Genomic DNA, 9,179 nt, shown 5'->3' on the forward strand with positions numbered 1-9,179 from the left:
GCCACCTCAGGCCACCCCCTTGTCTTGTCTGCTGCCACTCTAAGCAGCCTCTGAATCCTCTGATGACTCTAGTCCTAATTCCTACTAGACTCTAGTATTTGCAATTAAAGTTGAAATGGAGAATAAACATCTTCACATTTTCAACATTATATAAATTAGTAACAGGTATCTTTTTAAGTGCTAAGTGTTTTACAGAAAGCACTTTTATTTTCTCATTTAGTGTTTACAAAAACCCTTCGAGGACCTTATAGTTGAGAAAATAAAGCTAAGACAGTTGAAATAAGTTGTCCAAGGTCACACAGTTACTAAGTGGCAGAGACAGAATTCAGGCCAGGCAGACTAACCTTAACACTTGTGCTTTTTACCATACTATTTTATTTACTATTTGTAGGGATCTTCATTATTTGCAAAACATTTTTTTTTTGTATCTCTTATCTCAGTAAAGAGCATTAACTTGAATCCCTATTAACAATCCAAATACTATTTTCATTATACATCTTTCTTTGAAATTCTTGCCTAATCTGGTTATAGAGTGCTATAGATTTTATTTCACTGAGTGTGATTAGGCCTTTTAAAAAGATATTTATTTATTTGGCTGCATCAGGTCTTAGATGTGGCATGCAGAATCCTTATTTGCAGCATGCGGACTCTTTAAGTTGCAGTGTGTGAGATCTAGTTCCTTGCCAGGGATCAAAGACTGCATTGGGAGTTTGGAGTCTTAGCCACTGGACCATCAGGGAAGTCCCAGAGTGATGTAGGTCTCAAAATCATACTTATCTTTTTAAAAAATATGTCACAGAGTTTGTTATCTTTATAACGTAAAATGATCACATATACCAGTGAAGAAAATATATTGTTTTGTTATCTGTATACAGTTGGTGCTTTTTTCACCTTTCAGCTATTTCCTTCATTGTAAATTAAGGTATAATTTACAGACTTAAACAGTCCTTTGAGTATATAGTTTTTGATAAAACATTTACAGTCATGTAACTAGTACCACAATAAAAATATGCAACATTTCTTCACCCCCTCAAAATTCCCTTGTATTGACCCTTTGTAGTCAACCCCAGGTCCTCAGCACCTACTCATGTTTTCTGTCTCTGCAGTTTTGCCTTTGCCAGTAGGTCATGGAATCATACATTGTGTAGCCTTTTAAGTCTGGTGTCTTTCATTCAGCATAGTGCTTCTGAGGTCTGTGTCATTTCGTATATTGGTAGCTCATTTCTTTTTAATGCCGAGTAGTATTCCATTGTATGGATGTACCACAGTTTATTTATCCATTCCCTGCTGAGGGGCTTTTGGGTTGTTCCCAATTTTTGGTGATTCTTCGTAAGCCACTAAAAACATTAGGGTTCAGATTTTTGTGTGAGTATATGTTTTCATTTCACCTGGGGAAATACTTAGGAGTGGGACTGCTGAGTGTGTTGAGTGTGTGTTTAACTTTGTAAGAATATGTCAAACTTTTTTCCAAATTGGCTGAACTATTCTTTTTGCATCGCCACCAGTAGTGCATGACAGTTCTGGTGGCTCCATATCCTCGTTAGCATTACTTGATTTATTTTTTCTTTTTACCCATTGTAATGGACATTTTTAAAGAAAAAATATTGATCCAGTATTTACAACATTTAAAAAATCAGATGATTCCACAATCTAGATATCTTGCTTGCCAGATAATCTGATTTCCCAAGTTCAACTTGCCTGTCTGGCTGTAGTGTTTTGGAGCCAAGTAGCTACAGTTGCCTTTAGTTGGACAGCATGCTCTCCAGTTTACCTCAGTCACATTCTCACCTGCTTCCCTTACTTATTTTATCTGCTTTTACTTTAGGGTGCTTTTGAGACCCCCCCCTGGCAGTGTAATGTTTTTGAGACCCCCTGGCAGTGTAATTAAGAACTTGACTTTTGGAGTCAATGACCTGGATTCATGTCCCAGTTCAGCCTCCTGGCAATCCTGTGACGTTGGGCTCCTCTGACTGGGTTTCTCCAACACTCATTTTCCCTATATATAAGTTGGGGCTGATAGTACTCTTATCTCAAAGGGTCCTACTGTGTTTTATAACTTGTTTGGGTAATGAAGACTAAGCTTTCAGAATAGAAATTTTAAAATGGAAAATAACTAGTACAGTTCTTATAACGTACATAATTCTTCTTCATAGAGTAAGCCATTGACAGAGTTGAGACTAGACATCACAAAAGCTAGCTTAGACTGTTTTAAAAACAGTTTTGTTGCTCATTACTATTACTTTCTTTTTCCTTTTTCTTTAGGGAGGTGAGAGTTCTCCTAATTTCAAAAGAGTTCTTTGAGAACTGCAAACCAAAATCTTAGCATTATACCTGTATTACTGATGCATACAGTTATTTTGCATATAAAAGTTGGTTAGGCTGAGGTTGGATTTAACATGGCAAAATTAAAAGTAGTTAGAGTTTTACAAATGAGTTTATATAATATCATCCCAGAGTTTCATGACTAAAAGTATTATCTAAGTTTTAAAAAATTCTTCTTGAAGCACATAGGAGATCTGTTGTTACAACTGTTCAAACATAGCATAGCCTTAACAGTGGTAAAAGCAAATTATTTTGTACTGTTTTTAAAGATCACTTTTTAACTCAAAGAAACCCAATGCTTTCATTTCTAACTAAAGTTAGTAGGTATTTTATAAATAGTTAAATAACACACAGTGAACATTTCCTATGAATTATAGGTCCCAGGGATTCACATTCCTTAAAGGTGTCTGAACCTAAGGGCATTCTAACCCAGCTAGGAAGGTATTATTTTTACATTAACAGAAGGGATGGATTGACTCTATTGACATTGCTTGGGCTTGAAAGATAGTTAATCAAGTAACAGTTTGCTCTTTTCATTGTACCGTGCTGTGGGTACTGTATTCTCAGTGGATCTTATTTACAATGTACAAATGTATTTAATGCCTATTTTTAAATTACCAAGGCTCAAATACCTCCTAGCCAGCTTGAAAAGAGAGGAAACATCTGTCAGAAAGTATTTACTGTGACAAACAGAGAAAGAGGCAATAATTTGCACATTTTTTGTTCCATACCACATACTATTTTTAATTGAACAGTGAAGGCATTTGTTCAGAATCGGCCTTTAAATAAAAAAATAGTGTTGAACTAATCTTTAATTAAAGTGTACATTGATAGTATCAAGTTCAGTTTGGTGGTCAACAGCAACGTCAATGAGTCTGACTTTTTCCTCCCTGTGGGGAAGGCAGGCTTATGTAAATATACATGAGCACAGACAGCATGCATTTATAAAGGAGGTGGAAAACATTCCCCTGTCATTGGACAGATGTTGCTTCACTGTGTTCTACACAGGACACAGGCACAGCTCTCAGTGTGTAAACCTTAAAGGAGTGTGGGGCTTATACTTCTAGAGTTTTGGAAAAACCTCTAAAGCTCCTTTCCACCTCTGATCAGGCTCCCCACCTTGAATCTTAAATGTAGACTGTAGGGGACTCTCCTGCTGATACCAGCTCATTAACCCTCCTTCAAGTAATTAAGGGAGGGAGTTGGTTTAATCAACTTTTTATAAACTAAAAATCTGTTCTTAAGAGCTGTGTATTTTAATACTTTACTAACCTTCTAACTTTATTCTCATTGTCTCATGGTGGTGGTGGTGGTGTAATTGCTAAATTGTATCCTACTCTTGGGACTCCATGGACTGTCTCCTAGCCTTACAGTAAATTAGTAAAATGTTAGCAAGAGGCACACCCTAATAGTCTATTATCAAGAGCTTAATGAAATTCCATAATAGGTTTGGTCACCTTTGATTGAAGGTGATATTAACATTTAAAAAGACTTAAATTATTTGTGATAACCAAATCAATGTTTTGGCATGCCCTCAGTGAAAATGTGCCCTGAGGAGATAAAAAATATTTAAAAGAAAATGTTGGGGCTTCCCTGGTGGCTCAGGGGTAAAGAATCCACCTGCCAGTGCAGGAGACATGGCTTTGATCCCTGATCCTGGAGGATCCCACCTGCCATGGAGCAACTAAGCCCGTGTGCCACAACTATCGAGCCTGTGCTGGAGAGCCTGGGAGCCATAGCTCCTGAAGCTTGTGCACCCTAGAGCCTGTGCTCCACAACAAAGGAAGCCACCACAGTGAGAAGCCCGCACACTGCGACTAGAGAGTAGCCCCCATTCTCCTTAACTAGAGAGAAGTCCACACAGTGATGAAGACCCAGCACAGCCAAACATAAATAAGTGAAAATTTAAAATGAAAATGTTTATGTAATACTTTTTCACAAAACTTAAGAATCAGGATTGAACATAATCAGTTTCACTGACAGTGGCAAAAGCAGGACAATATATTCTTCTCACAGGAATCCCTCTAGGCTGGTGGTTTCTTTAGGGTAGCCTATCTCAACAGTACTTCGTATTGGTAGTTGAAGATGCATGTAGCTTGTGTTTAGCGTTCCTAGTTAGGAACTAGGATTTGTCAGTGCAGTCCTAGTGACCAGAGCTTTGTTTGGGGCGGCAGAATATGTAGTACGTGCCACAGCTCACAACTGATCTAACAGTATGTGTGGCAATGTACAGATTTACCAATATTGTTTTCTGAGGCTGTGTCCGTTTTTATTGTTTTCTTTTCCACCTTGATGATACAGTAGGAAGACCTTTCAAAATGCTTGGCCAAGAAACAAAATGCAAAGAACACTGTTGTGGAATTGACAATGAGTTATGTGAATCTTTAAGAAACTTTTGGGGTGCTATGAACAAACTTGCTACGGTTTTGATGGCAGTGGACATAAACAGGTATGGCAAATTCACACACAGCTTCTGTTTTGTGTGTGTGTGAATGGAGAGGAAGCAAGATCCAAACTAGGACTCCTCACTTATCCTATCTCCTCTCCCCAGATAAAGCATTTTCCAGACTTATAGGACTCTCTCCCTCTCAGGCCTCTCTCGACAAGCCTAAGCCACTCTTCAGGGAATGGGGGGTAGCAGCACTGTTGTTCATTGGTCTTCTTCAGGTGGGCTCCATTAAGGAATGCTGAGTCACTATCCCTTGATTGGACCCTTCAGAGAGGGTCTCATGACAAACCCATGTGACCCTCATCAAGCAGTTCTGGAAAAAGGAAATCTATTCCAAAGTACATCTACTGGCTCTGATTACTTTCTTAATGAAATTTGCTAATGCCATTTATTATAACTTAGTGACTATTATGATATGGGGCTTTCCTGGTGGCTTAGTGGTAGAGAATCAGCCTGCCAATACTGGAGACACGGGTTCGATCCTTGGGTTGGGAAGATCCCCTGGAGAAGGAAATGGCAACCCACTCCAGTATTCTTGCCTGGGAAATCCCATAGACAGAGGAGGCTGGCAGACTACAGTCCGTAGGGTCCCAAAGAGTGGGATACAACTTAATGACTAAACAACAACAATTATACATTCTATGCACTATAAAAACCTTTCAACAATGGACTAAAAATAAAAAACAAATACAAAGCAAAGCGAGACCTTGCTTCACTCCACTGTTAACATGAGGGCAGACACACTGAAACCATAATCACAGAAAACTAGTCAGTCTGATCACACGGACCACAGCCTTGTCTAACTCAATGAAACTAAGCCATGCTGTGTGGGGCCACCCAAGACGGGAGGGTCATGGTGGAGAGGTCTGACAGAATGTGGTCCCCTGGAGAAGGGAATGGCAAACCACTTCAGTATTCTTGCCTTGAGAACCCCATGAACAGTATGAAAAGGCAAAATGATAGGATACTGAAAGAGGAGCTCCCCAGGTCAGTAGGTGCCCAATATGCTACTGGAGATCAGTGGAGAAATAACTCCAGAAAGAATGAAGGGATGGAGCTAAAGCAAAAACAATACCCCATTGTGGATGTGACTGGTGATAGAAGCAAGGTCCGATGCTGTAAGAGCAATATTGCATAGGAACCTGGAATGTCAGGTCCATGAATCAAGGCAAATTGGAAGTGGTCAAACAGGAGATGGCAAGAGTGAACGTTGACATTCTAGGAATCAGAGAACTAAAATGGACTGGAATGGGTGAATTTAACTCAGATGACCAGTATATCTACTACTGTGGACAGGAATCCCTTAGAAGAAATGGAGTAGCCATCATGGTCAACAAAAGAGTCTGAAATGCAGTACTTGGATGCAATCTCAAAAACGACAGAATGATCTCTATTCGTTTCCAAGGCAAACCATTCAATATCACGGTGATTCAAACCTGTGTCCCAACCAGTAATAATGAAGAAGCTGAAGTTGAATGGTGCTATGAAGACCCACAAGACCTTTTAGAGCTAACACCCAAAAAAGATGTCCTTTTCATTATAGGGGACTGGAATGCAAAAGTAGGCAGTCAAGAAACACCTGGGGTAACAGGCAAATTTGGTCTTGGGATACGGAGTGAAGCAGGGCAAAGGCTAATAGAGTTTTGCCAAGAGAATGTATTGGTCATAGCAAACACTCTCTTCCAACAACACAAGAGAAGACTCTACACGTGGACATCACCAGATGGTTAACATTGAAATCAGACTGATTATATTTTTTGCAGCCAAAGATGGAGAAGCTCTATACAATCAGCAAAAAGAAGACCGGGAGCTGACTGTGGCTCAGATCATGAACTCCTTATTGCCAAATTCAGAGTTAAATTGAAGAAAGTAGGGAAAACCACTAGACCATTCAGGTATGACCTAAATCAAATCCCTTATGATTATACAGTGAAAGTGAGAAATAGATTTAAGGAACTAGATCTGATAGAGTGCCTGATGAACTATGGATGGAGGTTTGTGATATTGTACAGGAGACAGGGATCAAGACCATCCCCATGGAAAAGAAATGAAATAAAGCAAAATGGCTGTCTGGGGAGGCCTTACAAATAGCTGTGAAAAAAGAGAAGCAAAAAGCAAAGGAGAAAAGGAAAGATACAAGCATCTGAATGCAGAGTTCCAAAGAATAGCAAGGTGAGATAAGAAAGCCTTCCTCAGGGATCAGTGCAAAGAAATAGAGGAAAACAACAGAATGGGAAAGACTAGAGATCACTTCAAGAAAATTAGAGATACCAAGGGAACATTTCATGCAAAGATGGGCACAATAAAGGACAGAAATGGTATGGACCTAACAGAAGCAGAAGATATTAAGAAGAGGTGGCAAGAATACACAAAACTGTACAAAAAAGATCTTCATGACCCAGATAATCACAATGGTGTGATCACTCACCTAGAGCCAGACATCCTGGAATGTGAAGTCAAGTGGGCCTTAGAAAGCATCACTACGAACAGAGCTAGTGGAGGTGATGGAATCCCAGTTCAGCTATTTCAAATCCTGAAAGATGATGCTGTGAAAGTGCTGCACTCAATATGCCAGCAAATTTGGAAAAGTCAGCAGTGGCCACAGGACTGGAAAAGGTCAGTTTTCATTCCAATCCCAAAGAAAGACAATGCCAAAGAATGCTCAAACTACCACACAATTGCACTCATCTCAAACGCTAGTAAAGTAATGATCAAAATTCTGCAAGCCAGGCTTTCAGCAATATGTGAATCGTGAACTTCCAGATGTTCAAGCTGGTTTTAGAAAAGGCAGAGGAACCAGAGATCAAATTGCCAACATCTGCTGGATCATGGAAAAAGCAAGAGAGTTCCAGAAAAAACATCTATTTCTGCTTTATTGACTATGCCAAAGCCCTTGACTGTGTGGATCACAATAAACTGTGGAAAATTCTGAAAGAGATGGGGATACCAGACCACCTGACCTACCTCTTGAGAAATCTGTATGCAGGTCAGGAAGCAACAGTTAGAACTGGATGTGGAACAACCGACTGGTTCCAGGAAAAGGAAAAGTAGTACGCCAAGGCTGTATATTGTCAACTTGCTTATTTAACTTCTCTGCAGAGTACATCATGAGAAATGCTGGGCTGGAAGAAGTACAAGCTGGAATCAAGATTGCCGGGAGAAATATCAATAACCTCAGATATGCAGATGACACCACTCTTATGGCAGAAAGTGAAGAGGAACCAAAGGGCCTCTTGATGAAAGTGAAAGAGGAGAGTGAAAAAGTTGGCTTAAAGCTCAACATTCAGAAAACTAAGATCATGGCATCTGGTCCCATCACTTCATGGCAGATAGATGGACAAACAGTGGAAACAGTGTCAGACTTTATTTTTTTGGGCTCCAAAATCACTGCAGATGGTGATTGCAGTCATGAAATTAAAAGAAGCTTACTCCTTACAAGGAAAGTTATGACCAACCTAGACAGCATATTGAAAAGCAGAGATATTACTTTGCCGACAAAGGTCTGTCTAGTCAAGGCTATGGTTTTTCCAGTGGTCATGTATGGATGTGAGAGTTGGACTGTGAAGAAGGCTGAGTGCCAAAGAATTGATGCTTTTGAACTGTGGTGTTGGAGAAGACTCTTGAGAGTCTTGGACTGCAAGGAGATCCAACCAGTCCATCCTAAAGGAGATCAGTCCTGGGTGTTCTTTGGAAGGACTGATGCTAAAGCTGAAACTCCAATACTTTGGCCACCTCATGTGAAGAGTTGACTCACTGGAAAAGACTCTGATGCTGGGAGGGATTGGGGGCAGGAGGAGAAGGGGATGACGAGGTTGAGATGGCTGGATGGCATCACTGACTGGATGGACGTGAGTCTGAGTGAACTCTGGGAGTTGGTTATGGACAGGGAGGCCTGGCGTGCTGCGATTCATGGGGTCACAAAGAGTCGCACATGACTGAGCGACTGAACTGAACTAACTGACCTACTGTGATATGACTGGGAAGATAATAGAGCAATCACTGTATTGATTTAAATGAAAAAAGTTGAATGAATAATTTATAGGATGTATGATGATCTGGTGTATAAAGCCCATAACATTTATCACAATATATAGTTGGTATCACATTTGACTCTCACATTAGCTTGTTGCAAAATCTTTGAGGTCAGGAGTATCTTCATTTGAGTTTTTATTATACTGAGTACTGTTCTGGCATATAGCAAGTGCCTATTAGTTTTATGATGAAGGAAGTTGTTTCCTGGTATGATTTATCTTTACATTAAAGCAATAACATCGTTCATAAAACGAAAAAAAAAAAAGCAATTTTCTTCTCATCAGGAGACTTAGAGCTGATTCGTAATAAAGTAAATTACGTATATGCCACCTGGGAAGCCCATGTGTATTTTCAGAGTTTAAAATTAGTGGTAAAA

Source organism: Budorcas taxicolor, chromosome 14 (genome assembly GCF_023091745.1).
Source record: "Budorcas taxicolor isolate Tak-1 chromosome 14, Takin1.1, whole genome shotgun sequence".
Classification (NCBI taxonomy): domain Eukaryota; kingdom Metazoa; phylum Chordata; class Mammalia; order Artiodactyla; family Bovidae; genus Budorcas; species Budorcas taxicolor.